Source organism: Dioscorea cayenensis, chromosome 16 (genome assembly GCF_009730915.1).
Source record: "Dioscorea cayenensis subsp. rotundata cultivar TDr96_F1 chromosome 16, TDr96_F1_v2_PseudoChromosome.rev07_lg8_w22 25.fasta, whole genome shotgun sequence".
In the NCBI taxonomy this organism is placed as follows: domain Eukaryota; kingdom Viridiplantae; phylum Streptophyta; class Magnoliopsida; order Dioscoreales; family Dioscoreaceae; genus Dioscorea; species Dioscorea cayenensis.
The window spans coordinates 11834376-11848606 of NC_052486.1; the positions used below are offsets into that span (position 1 = coordinate 11834376).

The 14231-nt window shown below is 42.9% G+C and overlaps 2 non-coding genes across 2 annotated transcripts; one reads left to right on the forward strand and one right to left on the reverse strand.

Annotated features, from left to right (window-relative positions):
- The first annotated feature begins 6924 nt into the window (after positions 1 to 6924).
- Positions 6925 to 7031, forward strand: LOC120279776. The gene has a single exon (XR_005542078.1). It is a non-coding gene; the product is annotated as a small nucleolar RNA R71 (small nucleolar RNA).
- Positions 7032 to 10419: 3388 nt separating this feature from the next.
- LOC120279813 lies at positions 10420 to 10526 on the reverse strand. The gene has a single exon (XR_005542113.1). It is a non-coding gene; the product is annotated as a small nucleolar RNA R71 (small nucleolar RNA).
- Positions 10527 to 14231: the final 3705 nt, after the last annotated feature.

The window sequence follows — 14231 nt, forward strand, 5'->3', positions numbered from 1 at the left end:
GCCCATTCACTCTTCTATGACTGCAAAGAACTTGATGAAATGGAGGTAGAATAAATCACACCAGAGGGGAAAGGGGACGCTCCGCTACCTCGCGACTCACCCTCTCAACTATCTCCAATCTATCTTTGTCTAACTCTTGTGGTGTGTCACTCACTCAGAAGGGTTACCAACAAGAACTCTCAACCCTAGTGTCACTCTAAAGGAGTATTTATACAATCAAGCATTCAAGATTGGAACTCAAATAAAACATCAATTAATTGAAAGCATAATAAAGAGGTTCAATGAAATGAATACATCCTAGGGTTTACAAATACCCAAGTACCCACTAGGGGGTTTAGCTCTCCATGGAGCTAACTACAATCAATGAAATCAAATGTAAAAGCAAAGAATCCATAGAAAACCCCCTTGATAGTTGTGGTGATGGTCTTGTGGAGAGTCCTCTACTCGTCCAAGGGTCCCTTTTGTCCGGCCTAGGATACACCTCGCCGGATCGGTGCCAATGAAAGCTCTCTCACTAACCTTCTTCCAAATGGAGCGTGATAAATGGAGCCGTAGAACCTCTCTAAACCCTAGCCGCCACCCTCTCTCAAGTTGGGGAAAAGATGGAGAAAAGAATCCTGAAATCGGGGTTGAAATCGGCCTTAAATAGGGCTGGAATCGGGAATCCACACGCCCATGTGGGCGCCCTTGTGGATTTTTCACATGGGGGTGTTGAATTAACGTACGCCCGTGTGAATTCTCTATTTTCATCCTTCTTCGGCCGGCTGTGAACAGTACCTGCTATAGTATTTTGCTATAGTATTTGCTGCAGTGCCCTGCTTCAGTATGGCTCGAAATACTCCTGAATCCATGCTTTCATCGAGGTAACGTATATGGGAACATGTTTACGTCGCAGATCGCTTTGCTTCTTCAATAACAGACATGTTGGTGGAGATCTTGCTATACATGCACAAGCCGGAATGCTTGAATGTGGCTATCCTTATGGCACTCCAAATCGTTGTGCTAACTTGAATACAAGGAGGTTGGCACACATTCCCACATTTCAAACCCGACTTATGTCTTTGCGTTTGAACCTTCTCAAGATTTCCTCCATATGGTGCATTTACGATCTGCATTGGCTTCTTTCTCTAACCTTCGGCTTCACAACCCTATATGCATAAAAGTAACATAAATACACATATATTAGCGTTAAAACCCGAGAAATGTAATGCTCATCAAAAGGAAAGAACACTTCGTATTCTTATCACACAAACACTCATCAAACTCCGCCACACTTAAGCTTTTACTTGTTCTCAAGCAAAAATTAAAACATTAAAGTATAGATGAAGGAAATATTAGAAGTGCTTAGCCTTAGGTTCACCAAAGCATACAAAGAGAACATTCTACAAGTAACGGAGATTTTAACACTAAATACGAAAAATCAATGCTCTAGCTAAAAACTTGAATAAAACAGGACAACAAACCCAAAATCGTGTAAGTGTGTGAACTCACTCAAAACAACCCAAAGTATACGCCTCAAAAGGTCTAAGTACAAGGGACTTATTTATCTACAAACAGTAACAAAGTGGCCGCTAAGGTGGCTTTCAGACTTTCGAGGTGGTAGCTCTTTTTACCAAAGTGGTAGCTTTCACTCATCCTATGAGATAGCTCTTTCTCTCATTAGGGCATAACTAGTATCCAACTTATGAGAGTAGCTTCATACTTCACAGGTGGTAGCTCTTTCCACACAACAAGCACAACTAAACAATAAAACTATTTTTGTTCTTTCTTTTTTTTTAAAAAAACAAAAGGAACAATAGAAACTAGTCCCTTTAACATTGAATATGAGTTTCCAAAAGAGTTTAAAGAGTGAGTGCAACAAGTGTCAATCGGGCAAAAATTCCTATAAATTCAAGCAAAAACTAGAGCATGAAGACATTCAATGTTAAAAATTCTCCTAAACACAAGAATACAATCTTTGCAACTAAGGTGAACCGCCATTGGCTATGTGAGCATGTATATCAATCAAAATTAATATAAAAGAGATGTGTGCACTATGAAACTCCCCTCCCGCACTTAGGTTGTACATTGTCCCCAATGTACACATACAAGCTCACTCATAATGTATATAATCAAAATAAAATGTGGGAGAAGCAATCAATACATTACTCCCCTGACTCCTAGTGTTGCATTTGATGGAGCTAAATCCTTGGGAGTGATGTTCCAACAGGTTGTGAAGCATACACGGCCAAGTACCGAAGAACCATTGGCCGTGCCCATGACAAAGTCTTGATTCCCATGATGACAAGACCATTTGCACGCTTACATGAGGGAGTTCAGTGAAGCTCAATAAAAACAAAATAGCTCGAGTATATATAAATATAAGGTAATGAATACAACTCGAGACAACAAAATGAAAATAAACTCAGAAGGAAAGTCCTTTCTGAGTATACAAGTCCAAAATTAAATGTAAAAAGTAAAAAAATGAAAAGTGAAATCAAGTGTCAGTGTCGTCAGGTCTTTGCTCCGTTGTTGATGCTGGAGCTAGATCAAAGGGTGCCGGTGGAGGTGGTGATGGTGATGCTGGAGGGGCTGGAGGTCTGCCAATCAGTAGTTGATGTAACACATCAAAATAGGCCACCATCTCGGTATATTGTGCTAATTGTATATCCAGAATCTCGATGATCTCAGATCACAATACATTTCACAGTGCCCTCGAGCCTCTCAATACGATTATAGGCTCCTGAAAGGGTACTCGGGCGCCTTGAGGTCTCGGTCGCCATCGGTGCAGAATCTCCAGCTGCATCTCCTCCGCCCTCGGTGCTCTCAGTGGTGGATGTGGCCAAAATAAAAATTCCAGGTCTATGTCTGTGCACTAATCCCATCATCCTGAGAGTATCGAGTCCAAGTGGAGAAGGAATAACTGTCTTGTCGGCATCCCGAATGGCATCCGCGAGGCCCATCCCCGAATAAGTCTATTGATGTAGGGACCAGTAAATAATGCTCCCACTTTCCCATGCTGGCCCTGGTGTCGCAAAAAGTCAGCCACAACGTGCCCCAGGTATATCGGCACGGTCTGGACCATGGAATACAAATAAAGTAACCCCTGCCGGCTCAGAACTCCTTTGTGGTAGCCTCAACCATCCACAGATCTGCTAATGACAGTGAATAAATATCTGTAGCTCAGCCAGGACAAACATGTGGGTTTAGACATTCCTGGTTCATACTGCCGCTATCCGCACAAGGCTTGGTAAGCTTGCTATGTGGCCAAAGTGCCAGGGTAATCTGTCGGCAAGTGTCCATACTCCTCGGTATCTATGTATGTCTCATCATATAAGCCCATACGAACTGAAAACTCAATGAGACTCATGGTAAAATGACGTCCGAATGCTCTGAACTGTATGACATCTCTCGCATATGGCTGCCCAAACTCAAAAGACTCCAGTACTTCCAGTGTTAATGTACGAATAACTAGCTCTCGTATCGATAATAGTCTCCTCCAACTTCCCACGTCCATCAGCGCGTCAATCTCCCTAGCCAACTCATTACCTTGCTGGACCTTACTCAGCACACTCAGGTCCATAAATCGGGATTGTCCAAACCCAAGTCTTGATAGCCGCTCGAATCGAGCCTGATGTTCCGGGTTCAAAAATTCAATATGCGCCAATTCAGGTAAAGTCTCTCGAGGGCGCTTACCCTCTTGATTCTTCGAACGTGGTGTCATACCTACGATAAATGATGAAGAAAATGATAAGAGAAGCTAAATAAAAAATCACACTGTAGAATTCCACACGGGCTTGTGGAAATTACCCACACCTGTGTGGATATGTGGGGCGTGAAAATCACATGGTTGCGATCATCAATTCTACAAAAATACAACTTAAAAGACACGGTTAAATGCTCTCTAAACATGCATAAACCATTATAAAGTGAAAAATTGGTTCAACTCAAGACTTTTGATCTATTAAAAACAAGAATTGGTGAAGAAGAGAGGGTAAAAAGGTTTACCAATGAAATAGGTATGAAAACTTCAAATTCGGTGTGGAAATTGACTGGAAAACCCTCTAAAACAGCGATACGTGGGCTAGGAGACTGATCAAGGTTGATCTTCGAGTGATTGGAAGTGAAGAAGAAGAGAAGTTAAGAAGATTTTAAAGAAAAACTCGCGTCTCTTGAAATTCTGCGCAACCAAACGGGCATGTAGAAATTACCTATGCCCGTGCACCTCCACAGGAGAGCTTCACAGGGGTAGATGCACGCACGTGTGCACTCTCGGGAAAAATACTCATTGTCTCTGAATGCAACTGCACGGGCGTGCGGAAAAATACAGACACCCGTGCGCCTGACCCACAAGGGCAGCCGCACGCCCCTGTGGCTTCTCTGTCCAACCGAGAGAATCATCTAAGTGTTTCGCACGCCCGTGCAAAAATTACGCACGTGCGTGGCCATTCATAGACCCAGCTCATAGGGGTGAACGCACGCCCCTGTGTCTTCTCGGGATGGAGAGAGCTCTTCTACAGAGATCCACACGAGCATGCGGAAAATACCCATGCCAGTGCGTTTGTCACATGTTCACCCACAAGGGGGCGAGGCCATGCCCCTGTGTGCTCTCTGAATAATTTGCTAAGTCTCTGTAGGAAAATGTACGACCCATGTGGAAATTACCCACGGGCGTGCGGAAATCACAAGGTCGCTCACAGGAGCGAGTCCACGCCCCTGTGCCATATCTGGATAAGCTCTGAACGAAAACACACGGCCGTGAGGAAATTCTACACCGGTGTATGTTTTCTCTGGACACTTAGAGAACTTTGCATGCTCTGCAGAAAATTCCTAAACACAGATATACACTCAGAGGCTGCCTAATAATGCAATTTTAACCAAAAAAAAACATGAAAAAACAGGCTCAAACAACCAAGATTCTTCGCCACACACGATTAGGCACATGATAACACTATAATGTCCACAAGAAAATCACAGTAAAAGCATATAAGAATCAGGACACCAACACTTAAAGCCTTATTCATGAAAATACTAACTAAAAACTAGAAATACATTAAACACTTGGGTTTCCTCCCAAGAAGTGCTTGTTTAAGGTCACTAAGCTTGACGTACCATGTCTTAACTCACGGGGTTCATAGATGAAGGTTGTCCTCTTACCCATGGCTTGAAAGTATGATGAACAAAGTCTCTTGAAGTAGAGAGTGAATTATCGGGCTTGGGACCACCTGGCAATGGTGCATCCAATTTGTTTGGTTCACGCGTGTCTCCAATAGCTTTGGAGTGTTTTCGGTGGTGTCTCCTAGCCCTCTTCATCTTCTGGAGCACCTTCTTTAGGATCCCCGTACGAGATGGTACTTCTTTAGTCGAACCAAGCATCATAACTTCTTCATTTTCAACCTCTTGGTCAAACAAACCCTCGTACGGGTCCGGATTGAACATTTCCTATATGTATTTATCAACAATCTCATCAGTTGTGTCTAGAAAATACAAAGCATCATTGAAGTCCGCAAGAACGGTCTCCCAAGTATCAAAGGTACATTCGCATCCTCATTAATGTCTAGTACAATTAAATCTACAGGAAAAATATACTTGTCCACCTTGACAAGAACATCTTTGATGATACCCTTCGGATGTCTCACCGTTCGATCCACCAATTACAAAGTCATCCGAGTGGGTCTAGGCTCGCCCAAGCCTAGCTTTTGAAAGAAGGTGTATGGCATGACGTTGATACTGGCCCCTAAGTCTGCCAATGCCATTTCTTTACCCAAATTGCCAATATTACACGGAATGATGAAGCTTCCTGGGTCTTTCTTCTTGTTCGGCATGTTCTTTTACAACACCGCCGAGCAAGATGCATCTAAGATCACTGAAGCACTTTCCTCCAATTTTCTCTTGTTACTTAACAAGTCCTTCAAGAATTTTGCATACTTAGGCAGTTGGGCCAATGCCTCAACAAAAGGAATATTGATGTGGAGTTGCTTGAACAAACTCAGGAACTTCTTGTACTGTTCATCCCCTTGGTCATTCTTCAATCTAGAGGGATAAGGGATTCTTGGCTTGAAAGGTGGGGGTTCCACCTCCTTCTCTTTGTTTGCTCCCCCTCAACCTCTATAACCTCGAATGTGAGTTCATTGCGCCTCTCACTCGGAAGCCTACCTTTAACCTCACGACCACTTCTCAAAGTGATCGCCTTCACATGCTCTCTAGGATTGGTCTCGGTATTACTCGACAAGCTCCCTTGTGGCCTTTCCGATAAAGACTTCGCAATCTGCCCACTTGATTTTCAAGATTGTACAAAGAGGCAGTGTGGTTGCGATGTGTAGCCTCGACTGATTGAAACCTTATATCTGATGATTGCACAAACCTAGTCAAGGCCTTCTCCAAATCGGTCATTCGGGTCTCCAAACTTGAAACTCGGTTCTCCATGTTTGGGGCTTATTGTTGTTGGAAACCCGGTGGCCCCATAGCCTTTTTGTGGAACTCGGTTGCACCACGAAAAATTAGGATGATTCTTCCAATCCGGATTATAGGTGTTGCTTTATGGATTCCCTTGGTTCCTCATTGCATTACCCACAAAATCGACATTTTAAACCGAAGATGCATCACCAATAGAGATCGAGCAATCGGATGGGAGCATGTCCTCCACCATATCCGGTGCAAGTAGTCATGGCTGCCACTCTATTCGAAGTTAGAAGATCTAACTTCATACTTAATAATTCCACTTGAGCCGCCAATGAAATTACTGCATCTATCTCATGGAGCCCGACCATCTTTTTCTTCTCCCTAGCATTCTATTGGTAGCTATTTAACGCCATTTCTTCAATCAGTTGATGGGCCTCATCGGGGGTCTTGCTACCTAAGGTACCTCCTGCTGCCGTATAAAAGAGTTGCCTTATAATTGGATTCAACCCGTTGTAAAAGGTCTGAACAATCATCCACTCTGGGAATTCGTGTTGCGGGCACTTTCTCAGAAGCTCCTTGAACCTTTCCCACATCTCAAGTAGAGACTCCAATTCTGACTGTACAAAGGATGAGATCTCATTCCTAAGCTTTGCAAATTTTCCGGGAGGGAAATAACAGGCCAAAGAAGCTTCTACCATCTCCTCCCATGTGGTAATCAATGCTCTAGGTAATGAGTGTAGCCACTGCTTCTCTCTCCCCTTTAAGGAAAATGGAAAGGCTCTCAACTTGATGGCATCATCCGTCATGCTGTTTATCTTAAGCATATCACACACCTCGAGAAAGTTCTCTATATGACTGTTTGGATCCTCATTAGCCAAACCATTAAACTGTTCGGATTGCTGCAACATGTGGATGAATGCCGGCTTTTGCTCGAAGTTCTGAGCTGTAATCGGGGGACGCATAATACTCGATTGTGTCCCCAATACTGAAGGTCTGGCATAATCAGATAATGTCCGCTGTTGCTCATTCTGTTCTGCCATGTTTTCAGATTCTTCTACTTCTAAATTAACTAGATTAGATGGTTATTGCACAGGTTCTTTCCCTTTTTTTCTAAGTGTACGTTCAAGCTCGGGATCTCCTTCAATCATTATTGAGGGGTTCTCTCGGGTCATAACCTGGAGCTGCACCAAAAAGAAAGAAAAAGAAAAATCAGAATGATGATAGAATAAGAAGATGTGAAATAGAATGAATGAATGAACAACTAAGAAAACAAAGTGTAAAGTATCATTAAACGCCTACTCCCTGGCAACCGTGCCAAAAACTTGACAACGCCCCTTGCGTATGTCCCGCAAGTGCACGGGTTTGTCGAAGTAATAAAATTCCAAAATGAGTGGGGTATCGTATCCATATGGAGTAGGGAATAAAAACACTTATTTGTTTACATCATAGATTGCTTAGCTTCTTCAATAACGGACATGTTGGTGGAGATCTTGCTATACATGCACAAGCCAAAATGCTTGAATGTGACTGCCCTTGGGCCACTCCAAATTGTTGTGCTAACTTGAATATGAGGAGGTTGGCACACATTCCCGCATTTCTAACCCGACTTATGTCTTCGCGTTTGAACCTTCTCAAGATTTCCTCCAATGGTGCATTTATGATCTGCATTGGCTTCTTTCTCTAACCTTCGGCTTCATAACCCTATATGCATGAAAGTAACATATATGCACACATATTAGCGTTAAAACCTAAGAAAAGTAATGCTCATCATAAGGAATGAACACTTCATATTGTTATCACACAAGCACTCAGCAACATAACATACACATTAGCTTGAACCTATTGCGTACAAGAGAACTTTTGAATAAATCTGTATATATGAAGATCACTAGATAAGTAAAGAACATGTATAATAAGCACGAACGTACTAAATTGTACATAAACAATTTTAACAAAGTGGATGATAAGTGCTTGTATGTTAAGAATGCGAAGTGCTCTTTCCTTACAATGAGCATTACTTTTATTAGGTTTAAGTGCTAATACATGTGCATTTGTGTTCTTTTCTGCATTTAGGGTGGTGAAGTTGAGTATTAAGAAAAGAAGCCAAAAGCAGATCGTGAACGCACTATTTGGTGGAATCTTGGAAGGAACAAACGCGAATACACAAGTGGGCTCTAAGATACGTGAATGTGTGCCAACCTCCATATAGTCAAGGCATTATAATGAGTTGGAGGGCACGAAGATAGTCACATTTGCATATACTGACTTGTGCATTGATAGCAAGATCTTCACCAATGAAGACTTTGATCGAAGAAGAGTTGCGATCTACGGCATAAACATGTGACCATTAATGTTGCTTCGATAAAAAGTGTGGAATTGGGAGTGTTTTGGCGGAGCATCGTAGCAGTTTACTGTAGCAAATCAATGTAACAACACACTGTAGTAGTTACTGTTCACAGCATGCCGAAAATCAGGTTTCCAGAGAATCCACACGGGCGTGTGGAAATTCCACAGGCCCGTGTGAAAAATCCACAGGGGTGTGTGGAAACCCGATTCCTGCCCTATTTGAGCCGTGATTCAGCCCGATTTTAGGGGAATCTTTTTTGCCTTCTCTCCAACTTCTCTCCATGTTTTGAGAGGCCATCGGATAGGGTTTTGAGAGGCTTTGGCAAGTCTTTGGAGTGGTCCTACTTATTTTTGACACTGTGCTACTCTCGGAAGTAGGTTATTGTGGGAGCTTTTGTCAGCACTGATCCTGCAAAGGATGCCCTAGGCCGGACAAGGGGACCTTTGTAGAAGAAGAAGCTACTCCACAAGACCATCGACATGAATACTGAGGGGGTTTTCTTATAGATTACTCATTTTTACTTTCAATTTCATTATTGATTGTATCTTGCTCCATGCAGAGCTAAACCCCTAGTGGGTACTTGGATTTTGTAAACCCTAGGATGTTAATGTTTCTTTGACCTTTGAGTATACCTTCCTTAATTGATGTTTTTAATTTTGTTTCAATCTTGAATACTTGTTGAATGATTTCTCCCTTAGAGTGACACTAGGGTTGAGAGTTCATCTTGGTAACCTTTGTGGATGGGTGACACACCACGAGGGTTAGACAAAGCTAGAATGGAGAGGGTTAAGAGGGTGAGTTGAGAGGTAGCGGAGTGTCCCGAATCCCCTCCGGTGTGATTTATCCTACCTCCAATTCCTAGAGTTCTTTGCAGTTACAATAGAGTGAAGAACTAAAGGATGAACTCTGCTGGGGCTTAGTTGCGTGTGGAACAGAGTGAAGCGTTAAAGTGACTTTAGTATCTGGGGCTTAATTGTGACTAGGGGTCTTTTAACTGGACTAAAGGGTTAGATTTTCACATAGGAATAGGGTTTATCACTTGGAATCTCTAGAACTCCATGGAACTTTGCATAGTATGAGGTGTTAGACTGAGCGATTTCTTTGCCGGGACATAGTGTAGAGTTAGTCATAGTTGACCTTAGGTTTAGGACTGTGTACTTTAGGATTTCTACGACTCATTAAGCATTAGTTAGGAAGCATAATAGTAGGTCTTGCACATAAAACATTAGTCCTAGGGGAGCATTGTCCGAGTACTTCGCTTCTATCGATTGTCTTTCCTTTCACTTACTTGGGTCTCTCATTCTTGTTTCTTTTGTTTTTGCTTACATTACACTTTATCAACACAATAATTATTCATTTTTCGCTTGGTTAAGTAGCAATTTGAGCATTTTTATTCCCTACTTCCTATCGATACGATACGCTACTCACTTGGGATTTATTACTTCCATAAACCCGTGCACTTGTGGGTCACACGCAAGGGGCGTTTTAAAGTTTTTGGCCCCATTGCCGGGGAGTAGGCTTTAGAGATTAACGATGTTGCAAATGATTCTATAAGATTAAGGGCTTTCCTATTCTCTCTAAAAGGAAGAGCAAAGCAATGGCTACATTCTTTACAATGAGCATCCATCACGACATGGAATGAAATGGTCAAAACTTTTCTTACAAGATACTTCCTTCCGAGGAAATCGGCGAAGCTTCATAATGAAATATTGTTGTTTGTTCAGATGGAGATTGAATCCTTGTTTGAGATATGGGAGTGATTCAAAGACCTCTTGTAGAAGTGCCCATAGCATGGTTTCCTCGAATGGATGATCATTCAGATTTTTTACAATGGGTTGAATCCAAGTATGAGACAACTTCTAGATGCCGCTGCAGGAGGTACAATGGGGAACAAGACCCCTGAAGAAGGCTGGCAGTTGGTAGAGGAAATGGCCATGAATAACTACCATTGGAATGCAAGGGAAAAGAAGAAAATGGCCGGACTCCATGAAATTGATGCGGTTACATCCTTAGTAGCCCAAGTAGAGGCATTGAGCAAGAAATTGGATACATTGACTTCACCGAGGGTGGCCGCGATCACGAGTTGTGATGGTTGTGGGGGTTCACATATGTCATCTGATTGTCCTATTTCAATTGCTATTTCTGCCCCGATTGAACAAGTAGGCTTTATGGGCAATTCGGTAAGGGTACAAGGTAATCCTTATAGCAACACCTACAACTAAGGGTGGAGGAACCACCCCAATTTCATATGGAGTAACCAAGGGAAGAAAAAGGCCATAACACCACCGGGTTTTTAACAACAACAAGCCCCGACCATGGAGAATAGAGTTTCAGGCTTGGAAACCCGGATGACTAACTTAGAGAAAGCCTTGACTAGATTTGTGCAATCATCGGATACAATTTAGAGAATCAAGTAGGGTAAATTGTGAAGTCTCTATCGGAGAGACCATAAGATAGCCTACCAAGTAATATCAAGACTAATTCGAGAGAACATATGAAGGCGATCACTTTGAGAAGTGGTCGTTGAGGTTGAGGAGAGAGCTTATAAAGAGAGAGAGAGGTGGTGCCCTCACCTTACAAGCCAAGAATCTCGTATCCTTCAAGATTGAAGAATGACCAAAATGATGAGCAATACAAGAAGTTCTTGGGTCTATTCAAGCAATTGCACATCAACATTGCTTTTGTAGAGGCGTTGTTTCAAATGCCTCGATATGCCAAGTACTTGAAAGATCTTTTGACCAATAAGAGGAAGTTGGAGGAGAGTGCATCAGTGATTTTAGATGCCTCTTGTTCGGCGGTGTTGCAAAAGAATATGCCGGACAAGAAGAAAGACCTTGGAAGCTTTGTGATTCCATGCAACATTGGCAATTTGGGTAAAGAGATGGCATTGGCGGATTCGGAGGCTAGTATCAACGTCATGCCATACTCGTTCTTTCAGAAGCTAGTCTTGGGAGAGCCTAGGCCCACTTAGATGACATTACAATTGGCGGACCGAACAGTGAGACATCCGAGGGGCATCATTGAAGACATACTTGTCAAGGTGGACAAGTACATAATTCCTGTAGACTTTGTAGTGCTAGATGTCGATGAGGATGCAGATGTTCCTTTGATATTTGGGAGGCCATTCTTGCGCACTTCTAAGGCACTTATCGACATGGATGGCGGGGAGTTGACACTGAGGGTTGGAGATGATAAGGTCACATACAGCCTCACCGAAGCCATGCGACATTCTCTCAACTTTGATGATACTCTTTATTTTCTTGACACTACCGATGAACTAATCGATGAATATGTATAGAAAATGTTGAATCCGGATCCGTACGCTGGGTTGCTAGACAAAGAAATGGAGAACGAAGAGGTGATTATGTTTGGTCTAGAGGAGAAGGTACCATCTACTCCGGGGATCATGAAGAAGATGCTCCCGAAGAAGAACCGACCGAGGAGACGCCACAAGAAATGCCCCAAGGCTGTTAGGAAAGCACAAGAATGGAACAAGGGTGATGAACCCTTAAGTGATAACAAGCTCGACAACTCTCCCTCTACCTTAAAAGAGTTATGTTCATCATTCTTCCAAGTCATGGGTAAGAGGGGAGCCTTCATCTATGAACACCCATGAGGTAAGACAAGATACGTCAAGCTAAGTGACATTAAACAAGCGCTTCTTGGGAGGCAACCCATGTTTTTACTATTTTCTTAGTTTTTAGTTAGTGTTTGCATGAATAAGGCTTTAAGTGTTGGTGTCTTGATCTTTAGATGCTAATGCTGTGATTTTCCCATTGACATTTTGATGTTATCATGTGCTTAAATGTTTATGGCGATGTTGTTGGTCGTTTGAGCGAGTTTTTTGTGTTTTTCCCTAGTATTGTTTGTATGCTAAGGTAGGCTCTAAGTGTATCTATATGTTCAGGAATTTTCTGCAGAGCCTGTAGAGTGTTCTAAAGCATCCAGAGAAAACACATGGCCATATGGAATTTCCACACTATCGTGGGTCTCTACTGCAAGCTCATCCCAAGAGGACACAGGGGCCTACACTCGTCCCTGTGAACGACCTTGTGATGGTCCACGCCTATGGGTAATTTCCACACTGGCGTGTGTCGTCTTGTAGACTTAGAGATTTTTTCTGGAAGACATAGGGGCGTGGATTCGCCCCTGTGGATGACTCTGTGATAAACACACAGGCGTGGGTAATTTCCACACACACATGTGGATCTCTGCAGAAGAGCTCTCTTCCATCTCAAGAATACACAAGGGCATGCGAGTGCCCCTGTGAGCTGGTCCTGTGAAGGCCACGCCCGTGTGGAATTTCTGCACGGGCATGTGAAACACTTAGAGATTCTTCTAGGATGGACAGAGAAGCCACAGGGGTGTGCGTCTACCCCTGTGGGTCGGGCACACGGGTGTGGGTTTTTCGCACGCCCGTGTGGTTGTCCAGAATTCCAAGAGACGCGGGCTTTTTTTAAAATCTCCTTGCATTTCTTCTTCATTATACTCCCAATCTCTTTGAGAACACCATTTATCATTCTCCCGACCTCGCACCGCTGATTTACAGGGATTTTTACTCAATTTTTTGGCCGATTTTGAAGATTGTATCTTCATCTCATCGGTAAGCCTTTAATCCCTCTTTTATTCACCATTTTTCATTCTTATTGGATTAAAACTATTGCTTATGCTTTGGCTTTTTCTCTAGAAGGGTAATTTTATGCTTAGAAGTAGTTAGAAACATCTTGGAGTTGTATACTTAAATTCTTGGTGCACGGCCATACGGTTTTTACGCCCCGCAGATCCACACGGGCGTGGGGAATTTCCACACGACCGTGTGGATTTCTGCAGTATTACTTCGTGAGCTTCTTTGATCATTTCTTCTTCAATTCTTACAGATATGTCCCCCGATCGAAGAACCAAGCTGACAAGTGACCATGTGAGCCATCCCCTGAACCGGAGGATATGGGATTTGCTATTTCCGAGCACTAGGTCTGATTTGAGAGGTTATCGAAAATTAGGTTTGGACAATCTTGGTTTTTGGATTTGGATGTATTGAGAGAGGTACAGCGAGGCGGTGAACTAGCCATTGAGATCGAGGAGCTGTTGGCCGTGGGAAGCTGGAGGAGACTATTATCGATTCGAGAGGCAGCTATCCGCGCATTGACACTCGAGGTTCTAGCATCCTTTTCAGTTCGACCAGTCAAATTCCATATTTAATAGTGTTGGCACCATACAGTTCCGAGCATTTGGATATTATTATAGTATGAGTGTTACACAATTTTTGATAATGATGGGATTGTATGACGAGGCTTATACTGACACGGAGGAGTATAGGTGCCTACCGACTGATTATCCTGGCAGCTTAACTCCTCAAAGCACGTACAGGATGTTGTGTGGATAAAGTCAGTACGAGCCAGGAGTGTCTAAGGCCATGTGCCTGTCTCGGCCGAGCTATAGATATATACACACAGTACTCAGTAGATCAGTGAGTGGCCAAGATGAGAGCACATGTGTGTTGAGT